The sequence below is a fragment of the Watersipora subatra genome, chromosome 11 (genome assembly GCF_963576615.1).
Source record: "Watersipora subatra chromosome 11, tzWatSuba1.1, whole genome shotgun sequence".
Lineage (NCBI taxonomy): Eukaryota > Metazoa > Bryozoa > Gymnolaemata > Cheilostomatida > Watersiporidae > Watersipora > Watersipora subatra.
Window position 1 is genome coordinate 29,913,988 of NC_088718.1, and position 13,144 is coordinate 29,927,131.

General features: G+C 34.1%; 1 protein-coding gene across 1 annotated transcript in view; it reads right to left on the reverse strand.

Annotated features, from left to right (window-relative positions):
• The window catches only part of LOC137408426 (uncharacterized), a 301,367-nt gene that overhangs the window by 142,839 nt on the left and 145,384 nt on the right, over positions 1-13,144 (reverse strand). The window lies entirely within an intron of this gene.

Below are 13,144 nucleotides of genomic sequence, written 5' to 3' on the forward strand. Positions count from 1 at the left end.
CAGTTTGGAACTGGTAACCTACGAGGTAGAAAGTCAAATTTTTCGCAAGCCCATTTAATGGCAAACGGCTCCTTTTCTACCATAGCATATCTTGCCTCTGTTTCAAACATTTTCCTGGAAACATATTCAACTGGCTGCCAATTGGCACTTTTAGTTGGCTGTAGCAACACAGACCCAAAAGTGTCTCTGCTTGCATCTGCTGACACGCTTTTCTTAGCGTTTAGATTGAATGTGCATCAACACCGGCTGCTTAAACATTTCCTGTTTCACTTTACTTTGCTACGCAATACGGTACTCCATACAACGAAATACCATTTATCACAAAGCAACTGCGGTATTCTGAATATCAAAAGGAGTAATCGGTTTTGTCTGGCCCAGAATAGAATACAATAATTCAAATAGTTTGATATTGATTATAGTAATATTTTTTTGTCTTTCACGACTCATAAATAACACGAAACCTTTGATCAGTCTTGAAGCATTCTAGGCTTTCTTTTATTACCTATTGATTGTATCTTACTGGTTTCTCATTCCTTGTTTGCTCCTAAACTTGGTTCATTGCTGGTATTACATCAATTTGGAGATACGCCTATTGCAACTATCTTACTAAGTCTTTTAATGTCGGCCACAAATAGGCTCATTATGTCCAAATTTGTGAAATGAGAGACAATGGTAGAAAAAAATTACACCCAATTACTAGGCAGAACCAAAAAGGCAATACTAGCATGCGTGTGCAAAGATTTGGATATAATGAGCAGCCAAATCCCATTGGCTGGGGGATCCGTAGGCCTGTTTTTTACCTGTTCATCTAAGCTAGACATTGTTTTGCTTCCTTATAACTCTGTTCCTACAGCTAAAGGTTGGTTCGTTTCTGTATGTCGCTGTTGATCAGACTATACTTTAGTGGTCGTCTATGATAACAGTGTTCACATGTCTCAAACTTATTTACGTCAGTGAAAATCACGTGGTATTGCATTCTCAATATACAATGTAGTCATGAAAAGGATGAAATACTAGTCCTACAGCAACTATCGTGAAACAAAACATAGATCGAGCAACTCTCGATGGCTGATCACCATCACCGAAGTGGTGCACATTGAATGTGCTGTAGTGGATGCTTGGCGAACTATTGGAAAAGTGTGACAGCTGCAATTTTTCCCATTGCATTCTTGTTGCCTTTATGATACTATCGATTTACCTTGCACATAATCGACAAATAGTTCCTGTGAAAACAATGCCGAAATAAGAGTATATAGTGTTAACAAGTCTATTGTTGTGCTATTATGCTTCGATAGGTACATAAGTGTACAAGCAATGTAATGACTATCTGTATGTGAGCTATGTGATAGCTAACTCTAAGCTTGAGTTATAGAAATGGATAACTTTTTAGACTGTATTTTTCCAGTTGTAATGAAATAAATACATTTCATGGTGTTTCAAGTCTAGAAATGCTGCATGGAAAACATGTGAATAAATCAATCATACAGAAGTCTGGCATCTGCATCTCTATGTGGGCTATAAACTATCTAAGCTTATAGATTTTAACTTTAAAGCCATGCAGCTGTTTTTGTTTGTTATCCCCGTTGTTAATTGTAGCTTCAATAACATTCTTAGGTAATCCAAGATTTTTTCAAAATTTTCAAGCTGCGAAAATACAAAAAAAGATTTGTGATATATTGACTGGAAACAACTGCTACGAATATGCATAAAGTAGGCTCAATTGAATTTTAAACTGGAATACATTTAGCTAGATCTACCTGGAATTTTGAGCTGGGTCTAAAAGTTGTTCATCCAAATTCCTTATTCAGAAAAGCAAATCATGCTGTAGAAAATTTTTCTTAAATTTTAAAATTTTTTGTTATCAGGCAGTATAGTTATTAGCAAAAGTTATGGTCAAAATAAGATAATTTGTGTAACATACACTAGTCCCAGCATTGGCATTAGTAATACTAATTCATACGTCTGTTTTACCTTGCGAAAGCTTTCATCTCCAAGATGGCAGTTTTTGTTCATCTAGCACCAAAAAATATCAAAACAAAATATCATTTTTGTATTGTTATAAATGAATATAAGTTTTAAAGACAGTCATACCTCAAAATACGATTGCCCCAACATTTGAGAAAATTGAGATTCGAGCAGAATTTAGAGCAAATTTCGGTCTTTAAATATGAGCAACTATTGAAATATGAGCATACATGTACGAGCCAGTTCTCGATGGGCACTAAATAGCCAAGTGTGCGAGAGGCAGCTTTTGAGAAAAGCATCGCTTGATTTTTCCCGTCAAATCTATTCAGACAGTTTTTTAAAAAGGCTGGCTAAAAGTAATAGTGAAATGGGTTAAAAAACCAAACGTAAACACATTAATAAAATATGAAGCGAAAAAAACTAGAAGTTAGTTAAAGATTAAAGCTTATTTTTAAGTGTGCGTTTGTTAAGCTGAAAATATGTACATGTATGTTATATTTAAAGTTTATTCTATGTTACAAAGCTATCAAGCATCAAAAAATTGTAGCTACTGAACGCACTGCCATTAAGTCTCTCTCTTACGTTGCTTTCAGCCACTACATCTGCCTCAAGAACTTCATTCAATACTGTACATAGTACAGTACACAATACAGTACAGTATAGTACAGTATAGTACAGTATAGTACAGTATAGTACAGTACAGTATAGTACAGTATAGTACAGTATAGTACAGTATAGTATAGTACAGTATAGTACAGTATAGTACAGTATAGTACAGTATAGTGCAGTATAGTACAGTACAGTGCAGTACAGTATAGTACAGTATAGTACAGTATAGTATAGTACAGTATAGTACAGTATAGTACAGTATAGTACAGTATCGTATAGTAAAGTATAGTACAGTACAGTATAGTACAGCATAGTATATTACAGTATAGTACAGTATAGTACAGTATAGTACAGTATTATAATAGTACATTATAGTATAGTATAGTATAGTACAGTATAGTGCAGTATAGTACAGTATAGTACAGTACAGTATAGTACAGTACAGTATAGTACAGTATAGTACAGTATAGTACAGTGCAGTATAGTACAGTACAGTATAGTACAGTATAGTACAGTATAGTACAGTACAGTATAGTACAATACAGTATAGTACAGTATAGTACAGTATAGTACAGTATAGTACAGTATAGTACAGTACAGTACAGTATAGTACAGTATAGTACAGTATAATACAGTACAGTAATGGTACATTCTATTGCTTCTCATATTCATTAAAAAACTTTTTTACTTTGTGAGCGTATGTGGTGAATTATAACAATTAAAAACACTTTTTTTTGTAATAACTTGCTTTTGGATAGCTTCTTAATAGAGATGATCGTAAGAACAAACTAATTTATATTTAGTCATTTTATATAAGAGATAGTGCCTTATGATAGAAGAAAATTGACATACGAGCTCAGTCCCAGAAGTCATTAAGCTTGTATGTCTAGGTTTGACTGTACTCTAAGCGCAGTGTCTACTGTACTGTCACCTAAATCAAATAAAGTTTTGCAACAGACAATAGCTGCAGAGAAAAAGCGTTGTTGAGGCACTGCGGAAGTAAACCCACATCATAATGGGCTTAACAATAACACAATTGTCTTTATGAATATTTACATGGTTGTGAAGCGACGCACATATTAAAGGTAGCAAATACAATAGGTTACTTCAAGCAAACATTATACGCTGAAAATTTGGAAAATGGAAATTCCTTTTTCCAAAAACATACATGTGTATGTGAGAATTATTGAAGAAAATTAGATTTATAAAATAGTGTGAACCAGAGTCACTGCCTCCCAGCAGCTCAGGAACTGATATATGGCTACAAAAAACCATCGCTGGTAGACATGCCTTCACAGTTTGGTTCAGTTAGCAGTAACTCCTCTAGTGGGAGTTATGTATCAGCTCAAATGCCATGTGACAATTCTACTATTAGCTCTTATGGTAGTAACTTCTCAACTAGACACCCAAATGATTGGGACTCGGTTTCATCTGGTTCAACAAGCGGGATAGGATCAGTTAGCGGGAATCCATTGGAGGAGATGACAAACCTTGCTGTAGAGACAAGCAATGGCATGCTGGATAGAGCTGCTTCATTGGAAGAAACAATCAACCCTGACCAAGAGCAAAAGTTAGATCAACATGCATTACAAAAATGTGTACCGAGTAAGAGAGGTAAGATGGATGCCTGACAAATGGCTTTTAATTTAAAGGATGTGTTACACTGATAATTGTTCAACCCCCGTGCAATTCAGGTTTTAATGCAAGCTTATAATCATACTTATCAACTCCAACTAACCAAAAGCTACATATTCAATACAATATTGACAAAAGTAAATGTGATCACGATAATAGAATGTAAGACTGTTCAGGCAATACTATACAAAGTGGGTGGTGATTAAAGTATAGGTGAGTATAGAAAGACTTTTCTAGGAAAACATTGTTATCACTTATTTGAATATTAGTTTATATGACACACTCCTTTTCAGAAGGTAATCTATATGATGTATCTATCTCTATAAATCTTACATTCTGTCTGTAGTTCAGTTTGTCCAGCTTTAGCTATTAAAATATTGGTATGAAGAACCTGTATAGCAAAAGGCCTGATCACAGAAACTCCTATTCACCAGTCCAATTCCTAACCAATTAAGCCATATGAGCTCTATGGATTCATTTGGCAATACACGTTGCTATATGGGTGAAAGTATGCTATCGCTCTCAGCTACCGCACAACGTCATTCTACATGTATGCATCAAGTAGGCTCTTACTTAAATTAGCCATTAGCTAATGGCAAGTGGAATTGTTCCTAAGCTGAGTTTATAAGTGTAGCAATGTTGCCACTGCTTATTAGCTGATTTTTAATACCTGTGCAACGCCGGGTATTCTGCTAGTACATATATAGAATTTACATAAAGTAAACATTTGGCATAGGAAGAATAAAAAGATGCAAATACTTATGAGAGATCATTCATTAAAATAAGATATGCTGGAACATGATATAGGTTTGCAACTGGTCAAAATGCTATTTTTTGCAAAAAAGGTAAATCATTTGTGGTGCATTTTGGTGCTAGATTATAGTAAATGTGTACTCCATCAATAACATGAAATAAATGAGCTGATAACAAAATACAATGACACATTTTTGAGTTAATGTATTGCCTGCAAAACCGAAGCAAAGTCAATGACTTAGTGACCATTTTACAAATAGTGTCAACATGATTACTCCAAAAGCAACGAACTGTCAACACAAATTCTCGCAATTTTGTTTCATGATAACCAGTGATAGATTGGATGTTGAATTCAAGAGTAAAGCTTTTTCGAAGGCTTTCGTGAGTGTGTATCTTGTGTTTTGTGTGTATCATATATATACAAGTATGTATTATATATATGTATATGTATATATATCTACAGATATATTTCTAAATGGTATCATAAGATATATAGAAGAAGGGTACACGTACTTGGAGATTATGCAAAGTAACGTCAACCATGAAGCCGAAGTATGTCAAAAAGCCATTACCAAATACAAGAAACGCGTTCAGCAGGTCCTATAGAGCCAGCTCAATGCCAGGAATCAAGTCATGGCAATAAAAACCTACACACTGCCAGTAATAAGATACCCAGCAGGCATAATAGATTGGACTGAGGAAGCCATTGAAGAAACAGATATAGCAACTCGTAAACTGCTGACCATACATGGAGCAATCCACCCAAAATCTGATACTACTAGATTGTATCTCGATAGGAAAGATGGAGGTAGGGAACTCAAAAGTGTACATCAGACAGTGAAAGAAGAAGAACAAAGCAGTAAAGCCTATGCAGCCTCCATGACCACCTCAGATATATTTCTAGCTGAACTTCAATCGACTGCGCTGACAATGGAGCTTCCCAGTGATGATGAGGAACTTGGCTGGCACATGAAACCTTTTCATGGTGCTTACCGCTGAAAAATACCTAAGGTTAGCGATCTCCACCAGACATTTATGCGGTTGAACAAAGGAAACCTAACGGCCAATACTGAGTTGCTACTCTTGGCAGCCCATAAGAAAGTGCTCCCAACAAGGCAATTCCAAACAAAAATCTATCACATTAGAAACAATCCTAGATGCAGACTGTGCAAATATGCACTTTAGATCATTCAACACATCATCAGTGGATGCAAGCAGCTAGCAGGAACGCATACACTGAGCGGCGTAATCATGTTTCAGGTGTTGTGTGTAAAAGTCTAAGCAATGAATATGGCCCTAACAAACCCCAACACTGGTGGGAAGATCCTGGTAAGGTCAATGAAAATGACCGTGCCAAGATCTTCTGGGACTTCTACATCCAGGCTGATGAGAATGTAATAGCAAACTAACCAGATATAGTGGTGGTTAATAAGGAGAACAAGAGGGCTACTATAATAGATATAGCAGTACCCAATGACTACAACAAAACCAGCAAAGAAAAAGTAGAGAAATATCTCCCTCTTAGAGAAGATATTGAAAAATGCTGGAATGTAAGAACAACTGTAATTCCAGTAGTCATTGGGGTCACTTGGTGTAATAACACCAGCGCATAAAAAGTGGCTTATTCAGATATCGACTGCAATCAACTCAAGTAAGTTGCAGAAAAGTGCGCTATTGGGAACAGCTAAGATCTTGAGGCGAGTGCTCAAACTCTCAGGTCTCTGGTAAGAAACCCAAGCTAGAGCAAAAATTACCACCCTAATGGGTTAACCGAGGTGAGTAAACAATTTTTAAACAGTATAAACATACAAATAGACTTTAAAAAAAGTTAAACATCAGCTTATAAACATTGAGTGGTAATGAGAGTTGCCTGCCACTTGCTATTAGCCTGGCACATTGCTAATGAATAACTTGAGTAAGCTTACCAATAACGAGGCCATGTCTTTGAGTCGTGACAGAAAGCAGTAGCCTATTTTCTCCCATATAGCGACATATAATGCCTAGCGTATCTGTCAAGCTCGTGTGATTTATTTAGTAAAGTAAACTAATTGGCAAGGTGTCGAATTAGCAAATGGGAGGTTCCGAAATCAAATTTTCTGCTCTAAGATTCTTTATTCAAAGATTTTAATAGCTATAGATGAACATATACAATGATGAAAAGCTTTGAGAAGTATATATATAAATAAATGTATGAAAAAATGTACATGTATATATATATTTGTTTGTATATATTGATTTATATATTTATATTGTTCATATATATATATATCTTTGAACAACATTTTTGTATTGTTCATATATATTATATATATACAATATATATATATTTCTCAAAGTTATATATATTATATATATTTCTCAGAGTCTGTCCATGTGTTCGTCGAAAATCCGGCTATAGATCTTAAAATCTTGGAATAAATATTCCATACCGAAGAGGATTCCATGTCGGACGAAGCCATTCACCAGTCTGACACCTTGACCACTAGACTACGGAAGTCAAATTGCTAGCCTGCCAATATAAGGCATTATATCAGAGCTATTTCTAACTGCTTTACGTATGACGCGGGTCATGGCATAACGTCACGAGAAGCTGTTCGCTCACATTATTAAACTGCCTAATGACCCTAATAGCAAAACTCTCACTACTTCTCATTGTTTATAAGACAAAAAACTTTTCTCACGATATGTAGTTTGAATGTTAGAATGGCAAATGCTGTTATATGTTAAATACAAATCAACTTTCTGTCCAAATACTCTTCTATTACACGGGCAACGCCGGGTGGCACAGCTAGTATATATATATAATTTTGGTACCAGCGTGAGCTGTAGAGTGCTCGAAGCATTTGCTGAGCTATCTGTAAAATTGAAGAGATCTTATAAAATGGTAAAATGATTTTATTACTTCAAGTTTCATGCTATTAGCGTTTGATAAAATATACGTGTATAGTGTATAAATCATAGAGCTAATGCAATCGTCAGACTTCACCAAATAATTTAAAATCAATACTAAATGACAATAAAACAATGTGTATGAGTAAAATTTACCTGTAAAATTGAAAAGATCATATATATATTGACATAAATATTACAATATATTACAATATTAAATATTACACTTATTTATTACTCATATTGGTTACACATATTGATTATAGGTATGGATTGCAGATAATCATTTAGGCAAAGAACTAAGCATGAACCTTGCAATACTTGTTTACAAACCCATTTGAGTGTCAGCTCATACTACTATGCATAACTCTGTAACAAGGAATAAGTAAAGTATACAAATATTTTGCTATTGACCTCATGCTAGTTGGCAATACAAATGTATTGAATTAAGATTTCAGTGCTGGTATAAGTTGTCTAATGATCACAATTTGATTTACAGGGAATTTAATAACATTTGAAGTTTTGAGTTTTCTGTAGTTTTACATCTTTTAAAAGTCATTTATAGCATTATTTTTACCATTTTTTAAAAGTTGCACATAGTTTGAAAAGGTTTCAGATTCAATTGTAATGAGAAGACAACTCTCGTTGGTTTATTATATGTTTGCCTATTGAGCTACTCTACATACTCCCTGGAACCAATGCTTCAGTAGCACTACTAACTGTGGTTATGCTAGCCCAAACTCTGTTCATATATGTTTACAGGACAGGCGGGCAGGAGTAACCTTCCTCAGTTGAAACAGGTATTTGAAAGAGGAGAGGTGGAAAAGTTTAAAGAAATCGAGGAATCTGGTGATTCTTCCCAATGTAAGTGCGAGGATGCCACAGTACTCAGTAGGAAGTTCAGAGATGAAGTTTCATCAAATTTTTCATTGGCTTCATTCTCAGTTTAACAGCAGTTTACATCCTACTCTGTAAATTGTTTGATGCTGGATAAACATTATTTTGTAGGCAGGTTTATTTATTCTTCTACCCTGGCATACTTTACTTACATATTTTGTTTTCATAGCCACATTGTAGTCTACTTCTGCTCTAGTTAGTCTATCATAGTTTATTTTGAAAGTCACACCTTATTAGAGCCTAAAAGAGACTTTAATAATGTTGGTAGGCCGTAAGGTAGAATATCCTCTGCTGGATAGTTTTTGTACAGCAAACAAAGATAAAATTTTTTGTATATTTCTTTCCACACTAAGTTTCTATCATGCGGTTAAAACAGTAGCTTGCGTCATCCCCAAGATGGAAACTGAAAAAACCTAGAAATCAAGCGAGTTTTGTTACTGGCAAATTTTTACTGAATGTTTCATGCTTCTGAAACAAGACTCATAGATGATGCTCAATAAAATGCCAAGCAAGCTAATCAATTTTAAACACTTTCAACGCTTCAGGTGTTTTTGCTTCAAGTTTAACAGTTCAGAATGCTAAGTAAATTTCTACGAAGCTACGGCCTCTGGTAAAAAAAATCCATATTTTTTTAGCAAAACACTCATGTTAATCCGTAGGCCTAACATGCAAATTTCCATTGAAACACTCATCGCATGATAACTCCACGTGTGCACAACTCCAAATCCATATAATCTGCCTCATGAAAACATAATGATAATTAGGAGTAATACAAACATTGTGTAATGTGGAATGATGGAAAACTTAATAGTAGCCAATGACAATCCTTAGTGTTTGTACATATTTAACCAGCATTGAATTTAGGTTCTCATATCATCTGATTTCTACTTGCAGGCTTTAGTTCCACTAGAGAAACTGTGATTGATATAGCTGACTCTCATACAGTAAAACAAGGCCAACAGTTTTCTGATGCAAAAGAGACTGTGAGAAAGGTTTCATTTGTTCAAAAGAGGTCAACAACAAATGTTTTCTTCACATGCCTGCCACAGGCGGTACTTGTAATAATGATCATGTTAGGTTCAGCATTGCTGTTGGCCATGCTGCCAATACTCATAGCAGTGATGGCATTGATTGTTGCAAGCTATTTTGAAAAAGCTATTATCGCTTTGTACATATTGGAAGGAATAATTGTTTCTGCTTATTTACTGAGCAAGGTTTCAAAATACAGGCAACTGATATTCACAAAAGCGAGGATGTTTTGTCAGAGTACGACAGCTAACAACTACAGCAGACGTTCTAACAGTGTTAGAGATAAACAAGAGTCTAGCCCTCATTTATATCACATTAATCTCAGCAACCAGACAACACACACGCCAAGTGTTGAAAGAAACTTCGCTTCCGATTCAAGCCTATGGTACTAGAGCATTTTTTAATCTTTTGAATAATTGTCAGCTTTACTTTTAATATTTTTTCTGTACTTTAAATATACATATTTAGTTTCTGTTTCACACATCGTGTTGATAATGGAATACCTTTAAAAAATGTTCATACAAGCTGGTTATGACTATTATAGCAGCGGCTCCTTGCTTTTAGATTATAACAAACCCATTTATGGTATGTATAAAATATATAAATTTTATTGGTTCTCTGATTTGCATTCAATGATGTACAAGTATTTATATAAGTACATTCTTCAGTTATCTTATCAGAATATAAGTTATCTTATATGCTTCTCAAGGTGATGGTAATTAATATCTTCAGGAAGGAATACTAATCAATAAAGAGGTGTTTCATTGATTAGCATCAATCCATAGAGATGCGAAGTTTACGCATAGATAGTGACAAATATTATCATTGCCAAGCAGCTGTACAATAGCTGATACTTCTCATGAAACCGGTAAATGTAATGTTGAGGCTATTTATATATTACCAATACCCCTTAAACAAAATACCCTATTGTTTAGGGGTATTAGTAATCTGAGATGGATATATTATATTTCTATGAAAGAGTAATTAAGAATCAGCCATCAGTTTGGCTAATGAGCTTGTGCCATGCAAAGTAACTACCTCGAGACATAATTGATGAAAAGGACTTGACTGAAATTGAAGTCTTTTTGGGACACCCGTCTACTCATGTAGGAACACCTCCTGCACTTTTAGATTTAAATTTTTAAGCATGTCTTCACATATTGGTTCAATCAGCAGTAATTCCTCGAGTAGAAGTTACGCATTTGTTCAAATGCCATGCGACCTTTCTACCATCAGCTCTTATGGTAGTAACTTCTCAACAAACCATCCAAATGACTAGGATTCGGTTTCATCTGGTTCAACAAGTATAGTGGGATCAGCTAACATAGTTCATTTAGAGGAGATAGCAAACCTTGAAGTAGAGACAAGCAATGGTATGCTAGATAGAGGTACTTCATTGGAAGAAACAATCATTCTTGAACAAGGGCAACATACGGATCCACTACTAAATGGTACACTAGGTGGCAGAGGTAAGTCTGCTGCCCAACAGCTGTTTTCTCAATTTGAAGCACGTATGACAATGAGCATTGTTACCCCTTGGCAAATCATGTCATCAAGCAAGTGTACTATCATGTTTATCAACTCGGAGTAATTCTACAACTACACATTCCATACACAACTGATGAGAGTTAATGTGATCACAACGACTTACTTTTATGACATTTAAAGTTTTTTTTAAAGGAAATATGTGTTGTCTTGCATAAATAACAGGTGTAAAAAGCAGAACTGGTCAGACAGTATTATAAAACACAGCTGACCATTACAGTACGAAGCAAAAATAATTTTTAGGAATATATTGTTATCACTTATTTAAATCTATGTATCTAAATCTCAATGCTTGTATTTTCTTTTCTGTCATCAATGTGTTCAGCTATGATAATTAATATTTTGCAGTTAAATTACCTCATCCTACTGAAATTGAACTTGTGATGATTGCAATTTTGTGTGTGCGAACTCGTGCATCTAACCAGAAGACTAAGCAGTTCTTATATTAGTTTAACTCGACTATTACAACCTTAATGCAATTAAAGCTAAGAATTTATGTGTTATTATGAAGTAGTATTCTACTTTGTGTTTGTTTTGTTTTTGAAACTTTTTTAAAAGCCATTGTTTATTTATTTTTATTTGGAGTTTTCAGCTGTGCCATTTCAATTTCAAATGTTTCTTTACAGTGCAACTGAAACGGCGCAATTTCACTCTTTAACTTCCTGTTATTGCAAATGTAAATGCTAGAAAATGTAAAACTAAAATATTTTCACATGGCCCTTCTTGAATAGAAATTTCTTTACATTTTTTTCCTATTTGGTCAGACAAAAAATCAGACAAAAATGTCTGATATCTCATTTTTACATTTATAACAGTATCACCCATCAAACTTTGAATACAACGAGCATCTGCTGCAGCAGTAACGTTTTTTTTCACAAATTTCTATGAATTCAATGTTTATTTGTTATCTTAATTTATTTGAATTGTACAAAAACACTTTTTTCATGATAGATGATGTGGAAAAAAACACTTTTCCACGTTTCCATGAAGTTTAAAAATTAGAAAGGTAAATATTGCATATGTTTAATAAAAAAAGTTTTTTGGGCAAAAACCTGTTTCTTACCAGGTCAACGTGAGGATTTATCTAGCATTAGTTTATAAGATACACTCATTTACAGATGGTATTCAGAACTTATAACTTTAACAGAGGTAAGTCAGATGTGCATCTAAAAGATAGAGAATGCAATTCAAACTCTTCACATCTAACTCCTAAGCATACGTAATCTAAAAGCACCCTAATTCAAGCTATGAGCTAGTATTTTAGTAAATAACAAGTCAAATACCTGACACTGTCTGGTAATATAAAGTATTTGCACAAAAAGTTTATTCTTATTTAACATACACAACATTTACCATTTAACTCTTATGTTCTATATAATGAAAAATGCGTTAAGTGCAGTTCAAATAACTTAAATAATTAAATTAAACAACTGTAAAAGTGTTAAAACCCAATATAATTAGCAAGTAATGACTAGACAAAATCTGCTTTGCTACAATGACTACAATAAAAAAAACTGTTTGATACTGGTACAATTATTACAAACTGAAAAACTGAATAGAAGTCATGATTATTTTGAATTGATAACAATAATGAGTGTATGGAAGTGTGCGTATAAACAAGGTTACTGTTTCAGCAAAAGCTATCCATCAAAACTTTGAAATTTAAATGGCGCATTTGAAAATTACAAATCAAAAAAGATAATGAATTGTAATATGGTTTTTACAAACCTTAAAAAAGCAAAAATTTCTAAAAACAATAATAACTAATATTAAAAGGTGCATATTTATCTTCTAACCCGCTATTGCAGTAAGAACAGATAAG